Genomic DNA, 13,223 nt, shown 5'->3' with positions numbered 1-13,223 from the left:
ATCTTCCTTACTCTTTTTTTTAAATAAAGATTTTATTTATGTGTTTGAGAGAGAGAGAGAGAAAAAGAGTAGGGGCAGAGCGAGAGGGGAAGCAAACTCCCCACTGAGCAGGGAGCCCTATGTTGGGGCTCCATCCCAGGACCCTAGGATCATGACCCGAGCCAAGACAGACGCTCAACTGACCAAGCCACCCAGGTGCCCCTATCTTCCTCACTCTTTTTTTTTTTATGGTGAAAAAATTTATATTTAGATTTATCACCAGCTGGACTCAGTTTAGATGATTCCAATTTTGTTGGCATCATCCAAAGGATCATAGTCAGGAGCCAGTCGAACATATGCTTTCTTGTCTCCATCAGGCCCGATCAAGGTGTTGACCTTGGCCACATCAGTATCATAGAGCTTCTTCACAGCCTGTTTGATCTGGTGCTTATTGGCCTTGACATCCACAATGAACACAAGTGTGTTGTTGTCTTCTATTTTCTTCTTGGCTGACTCAGTAGTTAGGGGGAACTTGATGATGGCATAGTGATCAAGCTTGTTTCTCCTGGGGGTGCTCTTTCAAGGATGTTTGGGCTGCCTTTGGAGATGCAGGGTCTTGGGTCGTCGGAATGTAGGTGACGTGTAGATCTTCATTTTTTTGTGACGGTGCACACCTGTCAACACCGCTTTCTTAGCTTTCAAAGCCTTTGCTTTGGCTTCGGCTTCGGAAGGGGCAGGGGCTTCCTTCTTTGCCTTTGGCGCCATCTTCGTGAAAGGGTCTTCTTCACTCTTTAGCTTCCAGAGATATATTGCTATAGGAAAGGATTATGACAAATGTCAAAAGCAATATGGTCTAGCGGGAAAGACCACACACCCAGAAGCCAGCCTACCTGGGTTTGCATCCCAGCTCTGGTGCTCACTAGTTGTGTGAACATGGTAAGCCACCTAATCTATAGGAGGTTCATGTCCTTTTTGGGAAAATAAGGATAATAAAAAAATATATCTTATGGAGCCGTTAGGTCAGCTGGGTGAGCTTATAGGTATATGAAGTGCTGAGAAGAGCCCCTAGTTCACAGTAATGTTATACAAGAGTTAGCTGTGGCTACTGTCCTCTCAGCCACCTGGCACGTGACTCATCTATACCATTGTCCTCAATCCTCATGTGCACAGACGTTGGGGCCCCTGATTCTGAGACATGGCTGCAGGAGACCCTACAACAGTGCCGTCAGTACCATGACTCAAATCATTGGTTAGACTGAAATTTTTTTTTTTTTTTTTTTTTTTTTAGATTTTATTTATTCATTCATGAGAGAGAGACACACAGAGAGAAAGAGGTAGAGATGCAGGCAGAGGGTGAAGCAGGCTTCATGCAGGGAGCCTGATGTGGGACTCGATCCCGGGACCCCAGGATCATGCCCTGGGCCGAAGGCAGGTGCCAAACCGCTCAGCCACCTAGGGATGTCCTAGACTGAAATGTTTTGATTGGGTTTGTGAGATCTGGTATTGCTGAATGCTTTGTGAAGATACCCTAAAGAAATGTCTTCGAATTACATTCTCCTTTCCAAGTATTCCTTGTCAATATGCACGAGTATTTCTGACTTTCACAGCATTTACCATGTTGCCAATTAAATTGTTCATGTTGATGCTAGACTATTTTAGCTGAACTAAGGATTCAGTTTTAAAGCAATTTATAGCATTGTACTTAATGCTGGTCAATTGCCTTTTTATTAGTTTCCTAAATCTGATAGCACACATATTAAATTCCAGGGCCGCAGAAATTTGAAGCTGAATGTTCTTTATCCTCTAAACTGTTTGGCTAGTCTTGCATATTTGTTTAATAAAAAATGTTTTCTGATACCTGAGAACCTCTCCCAGTCTCTCTAGCATGCCGTGCCATCTTTCCACCTCTGGTTGCCCTGTCCTTGCTGTTTTCCTCCTCCCCATGCTGTTTTCCATTCTTTAAGCCTCCTTTAAATTTAGCTAGATTTACTCTCAGCGCACCTTACCTATTTTTGACTTTCTCTAGAGAGTTATTGGGAAATTTCTCACTATCTTATTCTCTGAGTTAATGGTGGCAAAACAACACATGATGAGATGAGCACTGGGTGTTATACTATATGTTGGCAAATTGAATTTAAATAAAATATTTAAAAAACAGTGGAAAAACATAACTCCATTAATTTTCTTAAATTCCGGGATCCCTGGGTGGCGCAGCGGTTTGGCGCCTGCCTTTGGCCCAGGGCGTGATCCTGGAGACCCGGGATCGAATCCCACATCGGGCTCCCAGTGCATGGAGCCTGCTTCTCCCTCTGCCTGTGTCTCTGCCTCTCTCTCTTTCTCTCTGTGTGACTATCATAAATAAATAAAAATTAAAAAAAAATTTAAAAAAAAAAAATTTTCTTAAATTCCTTTTTCTTAGAAGGGAAGTAAGTGATTGCACTTCAACAACAATAAAAGGACATTTGTAAGGAAAAAGAATGGAAAAGGCTAAAAACTTGTTGAAAACCACATTCTTTAATAAATAGCAGTAGTAATAGTGCAACATTATGAGAACACTGATGAAGAAAAAAATTAAGGCAAAGGGGTACTTTATCTTTTTTTTCTGACCATTTTAATGATGAACCTTTGAGATGAGCTAATGTATCCCTAAGTGCTAACTGTCTGAAGCACTCCCTCCCTCCCAAAAAGACATTGATCTTGCCCCTAGGGCACTCATGCTAAATGGAAATTGTGGGGAAATATTCTTTACTGTTACCCCCCTGGGAAAGACTGGTGCTAAACCACAAAGAAAGACAACTGACCATTCTTAAAAACCCCAGAAATGAAAAAGAGTTTAATATTGTATTTATAAAATATAATTTTCCCAATTCCCTCCCCCCCAGACTGCTACACTCATTTATTTTTTATTTTTATTTTTTGCTACACTCATTTAAATAATTTACATGTTTTCTAGAATCTCCTAAGACCTGTACCTGCTGTTTTGATGCTTTCTTTTTAATAGCAATAAGCTTGTGAAGGATCGAAGCCTCTTGAAGAGTTTCAGGCTGTGCCAAAAATCCTAATCATGTGTTGGCTGACTACATACATTTGTTGAATTTGTGGCCCACAGTAGCGTGAAATAAGAAGCAAAAGCCTGTGTAGTCATTCCGCGTCTCTTGACCAGATAAACTACTAGTTCCTTGGGTCAGTTAGAACAATTATGAAAACGCCCAGCAGTCAGACAAACAATTTTCTGCTAGCATAAAATTTTAAAAGAAGGCTGGCGACCCACTCTGGAAGGCCTTCAGTAGCTGGCCCCCAGATGGTAGATAGTACGGGACAGAGGGAAGGCTTGGCATTGCCTTCAATTGCTTTTAGCCACAGCTATGAGCAAGGGGAGTCCGTTACCAAAGAAGGAACCTGAAAGACTCAGGAATATAATGGGTGAGGAAGGCCTGCACTTAAGAGGCCAGAGCAGCACTGAGTGGTTGCACCCAGGTGCCAGCCTACCAGTAGGCCTTCCAGGGAGCTTACTGTAGAGCCGTAACATGATAGCTTAACATGCCCAACATCACAAATACAGGCGCGTTTTAAAACCAGGCGCAGAGGAAGAAAACATGTCAGAGCAGAGCGGTGTTATTTTTAATGGAGCACGTGTTTGTCTTGTAAGTGTGTCCTGAAGAGGGGAGCAGGTGTCTGGTTCCTGGTCACTGCTTCTGATGCACAGCGAGAGGCAGCCACTGGGTCTCCCACAGCTACTCACCATCTTTGATAATGCAGATGAAATGATACCCGTCCAGGGTACATGCATAACACTATCCTTCCTCAATATTTGTGTACAGTTGTTTTGAAAGTAAACTGTCCTTGGGGTGTAGATTTACGAGCAGTCTTTGGGGTTGAGCCAGGTCCTGTTAGGCAAAGATTAACAGCGCAATAAATAGAACTCGTGCACCGCTGTAAGATTAACACAAGGAAATGGCAAAGTTGATCTAAGGTCTACTCCTAAGGAAAAGATGAGCCCCACCCCTTTTTTTTTGTGGAGAGTAAGAACATGGATTTGTCAATAGTAAGTGAATAACCCTCGTGTTAGAGAGTTGTCAATATGAGAGACTCCATTTCCCATGTTCAGAAATAAAGCTACCTATTATTTTGGTAAGAAATGCCTAAATTGAAATTCTAAAGGGCATTATGAACTTGAATTAAAAAGGTAATGGATTTTTTAATAAGTTCTGGGTCAAGATGTATTATCAAACTATTTTCCATAGGGCATAGAATATACCATCTATCCTTTTTAATAATACCAGATCTAGCCTTACTTCCAGAAGCCAGCTGAGGCTGCCTGTCTATTGTAGTCTCTCCCACCATCCCTAACAATGAACAAATAACTGGAAGACTATGAAACATTTTAAATAGAACTGTCTCCTAGAGAAACTGTTACTGGCAGACACAGGCCTGATCTGGACCTGGGTAACTTGCTTTGGGAAAGAGAAGATCAATACAGTTTGGGAGTAAGTAGAAGAGGGAAATATGAAGATGGATTAAGTCAATCATAAAGCACATGATCTATGCCCTGACATGCAGCCTTATTCTCTGAATGCTCTGATTTGGGATCATGCAGAGGATAATTCTCTGTGCTTTGAAATTCAAAAGGCTTTTAAAAAACTATTTTAATTATACAAACCATTTATTAGTAATGAAAGTACTATGTCTGCAAATCCTTAAAGACTGCAAAGAACTTAACCAAGCATTTGGAAAGTGGTCTGCATATTCTAAGGCGTAGATGAGCTTTCCTCTTCTCTGACATACAGTTTAGACTCAAAAAAGCTTTCAGCCATTCCTTCTGTTACTCTTAGCTGTCTGACTCTGCTATACTCTATACCCCTTCCTCTTGATCGTGTGCTCTGTTAGAGAATTTTCTTGCACCCACCCAGAAGCCTTTCTTGCATTACTGCTTGGTACTGGGTCCATGGACACTTCTATATGTGGCAGTGGAGGAGAAGAGGAGGGTAAACCTCAGGACCTACACGATAGCTGAACTCACCAGAATGAAATGTTCATATATTATCAGTGAAAAAGTAAATTATTAGCAGTTAATAAATGCACAGAAAAAAATTGCTTCGTGGCATGTTTAGATGCCCTGTGGTTGGGAGTGAATTAGCATGCAGTAGTGTCGTGATCTTCATAGCCACATTCATTTTACATGGTTTCTGATTAGTGCAGGAATTTACTTTATAATGTGATTTAATATGGGAAGCATAAATTCATTGTTACAAATTGTCTTCTGTTTTCTAGATTTCCCTAAAATGAAGCTCTCGGTAAGATAAAAGAACGCCTGCCTCTTTCATCACGGACATGTAGAGAGAGAGTGGATCTGGAAAACAAATTTATACTTTTTCTGGAAATGGGAATCACTCATAAAACACTTCATGAGTTCAAGGTCCCCTTGTTGCCATTGTGCCTCCTATTCATATGGACTGTGAACAACCCAGAGGTAGTTGGACTAGTGGCATGTTATTGGATGACTCTGCTTCAAATTTGAAGAATTTATGAAAACTCTGAGTGCCAGACAAAAATAGACATTAAAAGGGTGAGATTAATATTCAGCAATCACAATGTATAATTAAAGAGAAAATGAAATGAACTGTTTATGCAGGCATAGTGAGTTGCTTTAATATCACAATAGACCTGAAAGTCTGTGGCAAGTTTTAAAGATTTTGCTCAGAAGTGTAGAGCCCCTCTGAGGTGCTCTCACAAGTTATAACCTCCATCGACATTTTTATGCATGTCGTGAACTTGTTTACCAGCTGCACGTATGTACGATGTTCAGATGTCTCCTGGTGCTGCTTGTCTCCCTCTGTGCATCTTTGTGCACTATACATCCTCATTAATTTTGGAAGGAATTTTTAAAGAGTGTTCAACTAACACTTCTAATTAGTAACCGATTTATTTTTTTTTAGGTGTCGGAGTGCAAAGCTCATTGAAACAACCCCCAGATGGTTGGATTTTACTCTAAAAACAATTCCTGATAAGAAAAAGACTAACTGATGTTTTGATGTCTCAGTGAGTCTTCCAACTCAGTTAAAATTCTCTCCCTGCTGTCTAAACTCTGTTCTCCATCTCTAAACTTTAGACCTGTGGCAAACCAACCAGCTTCACTTTGTCTAAAAGACCATCAATCTGCATTTTATTGTCAGAGTCATAGCCTGGCTGAATTTGTATTGACATCCCCCCACCTTGCCCCCTCTACCAGATGAACTCTGTGATGATTTTGCAGGGCAGGGGTTGGGGGCGCTCTGTAAGGTGGATACTGTGTATGGGATGCTGGTGAGAAAAGAGATGAGCGAGCACATAGGCAACAAAGGGGGATGATTACCAATCACCTATGTGTTTTAGGAGGGCATCCTGGAATTTAGAGGGGAGGTTTAACAACTGGGATTTCCTGGTCCATGTAGGCAAGGAAGGCTGTCAGGGAGGGAATTATTTAGAGTATAGGGGGGTCAAAGAGGAGTGAGAGTTAAGAGATGAATAGTTGAGAGCAACGCAGTGAATCAGAAGTTGTCTTGATGCCGCTATTCTTTTCTCTCCGCTAAGGAAAGGGGCATCTTTTTATTTTCAAGTCTTCCTGCTACTAAGGGCATACTGATCTCTAGGCGTCTACTTTGGGATACCTATTCCCAAACTGCCTATCATCTCTTCACTCTTAGGTGGCTCAGCACCAGGTCCTGGAGAACAAGATGTGAGTTTCTCACCCTTTTGGCTCTTCCATTACCTCTGCTCCCTAAAACCATGGCTGCCCAGTATACTCTGCCTCCTTATCCTTTATTTTTTCTGAAAGATATTTTTAAAAGATTCTTATTTATTTATTTATTTATTTATTTATTTATGAGAGAGAGAGACACACACCACAGGCAGCGGGAGAAGCAGGCTCCATGCAGGGAGCCCGACATGGGACTTGATCCCGGGTCTCCAGGGTCATGCCCTGGGCTGAAGGCAGTGCTAAACCGCTGAGCCACCTGGGCTGCCCTCTGCCTCCTTATCAACCACAACCAAAGCACCTTCCATTTGATAGTTATTTGATAGGTAATGCTTCTGCTCTCCCTCAAAAAAGACTAACTAACATGAAAAAAAAAAAGGTATGCTAACATGAAAACAAAAAAGTGCAAGTTGTCAGGAAAATTTGAGGAGCCAAAAATCCTCCCCATTCCAGGTAAAGAATATTTTAATAAAGGACTCGATAAAATAATGCCATTTTCTCATTCTTTTGTTTCCTAAAATTTAGTCATTCCCATGCAATATTCGGTATTTTCGCCCTATATCTATTACTTTTTTAATATTATTTTAAACTGACTTTTAAAGTTTGCATGGATTTTAATGAAAAGGAAACTTTAAATCACTCCCGTAAATGGAAAACCAATATTGTTTTCCTTAAGTAGAAGATATTACAGTCAATAGAGTAACACATGCCATTGAAGTTTAACTAGTTTAATGTGACATGCTCAGGGCTTCGAGCCTGAGGTTTATTCTTTTTATTAAAAAGGAGTATTAGTAAGAGTTAGGAATTCAGGTAGTATTAGAACCAAATTGAGAAATTCCCCTTGATTTTACCCACAAAGAGTAGTAGAAAAAATTTAAAAAGGGAATATTCCTCTTAATACTAAGTTCTATATTCGATTTTCTGTCCATATATCATTTAAAAAAGGATGAGATTAATATTCAGCAATTACAGTACATAATTAAAGAGAAAAATGAAACAAACTGTTTCTGCAGGCACAGTCTGCCTCACACTGATCATCCCCACAAGACTCTAAGTGATACAATTTTCAAGTTAGAAATGGAAGAACAAAATCTAAGGTGTTCTAGCGAAGATCTCACCCCTTCACATTAGCCCCATCCTCAGTTGGAGAGAAGGTTCAGAGAGAAGTAACTCTCTCATTCTTTTGTGTGTGTTATTTCAGCTGTTTCTGAGCAAACTGGAGACCCTGGAAAACTGACAAGAAGATGGAACATAGGGGATGCAACACTCAAAACTCAGGGAAATGTGTTGTGCACCTATTAAACATAAGATCTTTCAGTTCTAATGTGAGGTTAGCTCTATGTGAAGTTCTTTGTATTGATTTGTAAGTTGTGGAACTAACTTGTCTTTCCCTCTTGAAATCCCACAAAAATCAGTTGGTTAAAATACAGATCATGTTCTAAAAGACAGTTTATAGGGATATAAAATGCTGGGACAACCAGAAATCCCACATTTTAGATGTCAGGGCATTTGATCCATTTCTGTGAAGCCCTTTGACTGATTGAATGTCTAACTTTGTAAATTTAAGTGCCTTTTACTCTGGAGATCTGTAGTTCTTCTTTCAAAAAATCTTTTTAAGAAATTGAGAATTCTCTGAGTTGCTTGACCCTAGTTGAAGTCCATGGGGCAATCCAGGTTCTAGCCTTCACTCTATAAATGTTAAATTTATAACAACTTTCCGTCATGGGTGCGACTATGAATAGTACGATTTGGGGATCGTGAATTTATGAATGAACAGGCAGCTTTGAACTCCTGACGGGAGCAAGCACCATATGCCATTCAAAGGTAATTTTCCTTAGATTTACATTTCATTTATTCATCCTGTGCCTCTAATGCCAAGTGCTGTGTCAGGTCTTGAAAGGAAACATAACAGTGAATAGCAGTCCAGAGAAAGAACGATAAAGCTGACAAATGGTAGCCTCTTCAATAAATCACAGGTTCCACGGAGAGAAGTTGACTGTCAAGCCTACACATTAGAAAAAGAAATGTAAGAGGAGGAAAAGAAAACAATAGAAAGAAACTTGCAATGACTCAGTGAATGAGAAAAGTCCATCACAGGGAATCCTGAAAATACAATAACAATTATCATCAAATTTTATGAAGCAAAACTTTAAGAAATGTTTGCTAAACAGGTCTGAAAAAAATAAGAATGGAAATTATGTATAGTGAAGAGAAAAGAGACAATGTCAGCCTAGGATTCAAAAATGTCAAGGTTGGGCATTTTCAAACAAGGTGGAATTGAAGTAGGAAGTTGATGCGTACAAGGGTGGCTAAAGAGGTGGGAGGCAAGAAGGTCCCAATACATGCATATTCAAAGAGTGACGAGTTACATTTTCTTGTTCCGTTTTGCTTTAGGAAAATTCCCACCTTGTCCAGGTTTTGTGGTGTTTGATGTTTAAAGATTTAGGGACACCTGGGTGACACAGTGGTTGAGTGTCTGCCTTCGGCTCAGGGCGTGATCCCGGGGTCCTGGGATGAGTCCCACATCGGGCTCCCCACAGGGAACCTGCTTCTCCCTTCTCCCTCTGCCTATGTTACTGCCTCTCTCTGTGTCTCTCATGAATAAGTAAAATCTTAAAAAAAGATTAAAGATTTAGTGCAGCTTTCTTTAAGAGGAAAAATTCAAATATTATAAATAGAAAATTAAGCACGGGACGTTAGATGTTGTCTTTGACATTAAGGAGCCCTGTTATGTAAGCTTCATTAACCTCACAGTACATCTGTCTCTGGTCCCCTTTGGAGACTGGTACCCTTTGTGACCGGGAAGATAAGGTGGACTTTGGGCTGCGGCATGGGGCAGGTGGCCTATGATTCATCTTCTTGCATGAGGTGACTTGGGTCAGTGTATCCTCAGCACTAGAATGGTAAATGAGAGAGAGCTGTGAACCTGGAGTGGGCTTAGAAGATAAAGGAGTTATTTCTGGTGGAAGTAGTGATTATTGTATTTTAGAAGTGTGCAGGGATCAGTGAAGCCCCTCCTTTGTCTCATCTGAGTGGCCAGATATACTAGAGAGCGTGCTGGGTACTTGGGATACAAAGTAGAATAAATACTGAATGAGACTTGGTTTTGGGGATGGAAGGGGTGGGACACTGGGAGGAGAGAGCCAGAAGGAACCTAGAGTACCCCACCCCAGGAGGGATGGAGCCTTAAATTCATCCATTGTATGTATGTATGTATGTATGTATGTATGTATGTATGTATTTATTTATTTATTTATTTATATTTTTTTAATAGTAAATTTATTTTTTATTGGTGTTCAATTTGCCAGCATACAGAATAACACCCAGTGCTCATCCCGTCAAGTGCCCCCCTCAGTGCCTGTCACCCATTCACCCCCACTGCCCGCCCTCCTCCCCTTCCACCACCCCTAGTTTGTTTCCCAGAGTTAAGAGTCTTTATGTTCTGTCTCCCTTTCTGATATTTCCTACCCATTTCTTCTCCCTTCCATTCTACTCCCTTTCACTATTATTTATATTCCCCAAATGAATGAGAACATACAATGTTTGTCCTTCTCTGATTGACTCATTTCACTCAGCATAATACCCTCCGGGTCCATCCACATTGAAGCAAATGGTGGGTATTTGTCATTTCTAATGGCTGAGGAATATTCCATTGTATACACAGACCACAGCTTCTTTATCCATTCATCTTTCAATGGACACCGAGGCTCCTTCCACAGTTTGGCTATTGTGGACATCGCTGCTATAAACATTGGGGTGCAGGTGTCCCGGCGTTTCATTGCATCTGCATCTTTGGGGTAAATCCCCAACAGTGCAATTGCTGGGTCGTAGGGCAGGTCTATTTTTAACTCTTTGAGGAACCTCCACACAGTTTTCCGAGTGGCTGTACCATTTCACATTCCCACCAACAGTGCAGGAGGGTTCCCTTTTCTCCGCATCCTCTCCAACAACCTACAGAATGGGAGAAGATATTTGCAAATGACGTATCAGATAAAGGGCTAGTTTCCAAGATCTATAAAGAACTTATTAAACTCAACAGCAAAGAAACAAACAATCCAATCATGAAATGGGCAAAAGACATGAACAGGAATCTCACAGAGGAAGACATAGACATGGCCAACACGCACATGAGAAAATGCTCTGCATCACTGGCCATCAGGGAAATACAAATCAAAACAACAATGAGATCCCACCTCACACCAGTGAGAATGGGGAAAATTAACAAGGCAGGAAACCACAAATTCATCCATTTAATAAACATTTATCGGCTGTTGTATTGTAGGAGCTGGGGATTCAGCAACAAAGAAAACAGCCCCAAAGCCCAGTCACATGGTATTTTTATTCTAGTGGAGAGAAAAGGGCAGTAGACAAGTATAAATGATAGATACAGACACAGATATGGATAGATACAGATGTTTACACATACGGGCAAATGCTGGTAAGGGCTATGGAGTAAAGTAGAATAGGTTGTCGGGGAATAGTCAGGTTGTGTGTGTGTGTGTGTGTGTGTGTTTGTGTGTATGTGTAGGGAGCTATTGGCTCTCCTATGTAGAATGGCCAAGAAAGAACGCCATGATAAGATGGGATTTGAAAAGGAATTAGAAGTGAGGAAGAGAGCACGATGGGAAGAACCTTGTAGGCAGAGGGAATAGCAAGTGCACACATCCTGAGGCAGAAGTGTGCTTGGTACGTCTAAGAAACAGGAGGGAGGTCAGTGGGGTTGAAGTGAAGTAAGCAGTGGGGAAGAGAGGAGGAGATAAGGTCAGAGAGGTTGCAGGAGCCAATCCAAGAATGCCTGGAGGTCATGGTAGATGCTCGGGTCTTTTCTCTAAGTGGGATGGGGAGCCACTGGAGGGAGTCCTGTGATCTGACTTCTGTTTTGAAAGCTTCACTCTGCTGTGTGAAGACTCTTCTTTAGAAGGGCAAGCCTGGAAGCCAAGAGCTCAGTTGGGAGCCTACTGGAGTTATCTGGGTGGGAGATGACAATTGCAGTAGGTTGGCAGCTCTGGGAGGTGGGAAGTCCTTCTTTCCTTCCTTCCTTCCTTCCTTCCTTCCTTCCTTCCTTCCTTCCTTCCTTCCTTCCTTCCTTCCTTCCTTCCTTCCTTATTTAAGAGAATGGGAGAGAGAGCAGAGTGGGGAGAGGCAGAAGGAGAGAATCTCAAGCAGATTCACCACTGAGTGCAGCGCCCGACACAAGGCTCAATCCCAGGACTCATGAGAAACCCACTGAGCCACTGAAGCGCCCCTGACGTGGTTGGTTTCCGATGACTCATCCCAGAAGAAGCTAGCAGAATATCCTTGCAGAGTGGATAATGCCACCAGAGGCAACGTTTCAGACCGAGCAACTAGAAGTTGCTCATGTGATGAGATGGAGAGAGCAATGCAGGAGGAACAGCTTGGGAGGAGGTGGGATGTTTGTACTGAGCGGCAGCTTGACGTCTCCAACAGACCTTGAATTGGGAATTTGGGAATAAAAGTGGGCAACTGGATGAGAATTTGGAATTCAGGGCAGTGGTTGAGGCTAGAGATAAATATTTGGCAGTCGGGGAGCATACAGATGGTACTTAAAGCTGTGAGATTAGACACAAAAACCTAGGGAATAAATATAATAGAGAAAAAATACATATGATGCATCTTTCCCTGAATCTTTGCCTGTAATTGTCATTGAACTTCTAGAGGTGAGGTTGGGCGTTTTTCTCTCTCCGTATAAGTATCTATGACATATGACTCACCCACGTCAATGTTTCATACAAGGCTTTCCACAATCTGACTCGTAGCTGCTCACTTCCCCAGTTTTAGTTGCAGCAAATGGCAAAAGTAACCTGCAGTTTGGTACCCTTGTGTGTATCTTTGCTCGTGCATTTCTTTGTGAAATGCCCACTCTGCTCCCAATCCCAGCTTCTCTGTCTCTGCCTGTCTGTCTGTCTCTGTCTCTTACACACGTACACACACATAACTCCCCCCCCCCCCCAATACTCACTTCTGGGTGATTTAACTCATTTGTAAAACTTTGACTAAGTACCACGTCCTCCACAAAGTCTTCACCTCAACCCATCCCCAGATGATATGCCCCCTCATCCTGTGTTGGAAATAATTTTCTTACCCCATTGCATTATAATTATTGTCTCTTACCATTTGCCCGATTCTTGCTACAGAGAATACTCAAAGTATTTGTGAAAATGAACCAAAAGACTAAAAGAAAAGGTAAGAGAAAAGTGGCGAGTGAGCTAAATCTCTTGATCCCACTGCAGCAGAACAAAAGCAAAATCAAGCCCCAATTCAGTCAGAAACTACTGAGCTAAGTCCTTCCATGTCTTACACAGTGTTCTGTGCCCAGCACGATCTTAATGAATGTGAAATAACAGACCTTTAGTGATTGATCGATAGAAAAGAGGAAACAAATAGGAAAATAAATCTTTGTAAGAAGGAGGAGGAAAAGGGGAAAAGGGGAAAGAGGGGGGTGGTTCTATTCCGAGGACAAACTGGAATCTTCCTAACTGCAATCCATCTC

At 41.5% G+C, this 13,223-nt stretch overlaps 1 long non-coding RNA gene and 1 pseudogene across 9 annotated transcripts in view; one reads left to right on the top strand and one right to left on the bottom strand.

Annotated features, from left to right (window-relative positions):
* Nucleotides 1–13,223, top strand: part of LOC140635963 (uncharacterized) — a 176,078-nt gene that overhangs the window by 157,279 nt on the left and 5,576 nt on the right. For 2 of the 9 annotated variants that reach the window (XR_012033335.1, XR_012033339.1), the window contains exon 7: nt 5,251–5,599. This is a non-coding gene — a long non-coding RNA (uncharacterized lncRNA). Of the gene's footprint in view, nt 1–5,250; nt 5,600–5,915; nt 6,019–6,549; nt 6,695–7,913; nt 12,917–13,223 lie in introns of those variants that run through there. The other 7 variants (XR_012033331.1, XR_012033338.1, XR_012033336.1 and 4 more) reach the window with 7 other exon arrangements.
* On the bottom strand, nt 274–744 carry LOC140634804 (large ribosomal subunit protein uL23 pseudogene; annotated as a pseudogene).

The sequence above is a fragment of the Canis lupus genome, chromosome 6 (genome assembly GCF_048164855.1).
Source record: "Canis lupus baileyi chromosome 6, mCanLup2.hap1, whole genome shotgun sequence".
NCBI lineage: Eukaryota > Metazoa > Chordata > Mammalia > Carnivora > Canidae > Canis > Canis lupus.
The sequence above is the reverse complement of the archived record's forward strand: the minus strand, read 5'-3'. Positions and strand labels throughout refer to the sequence as shown.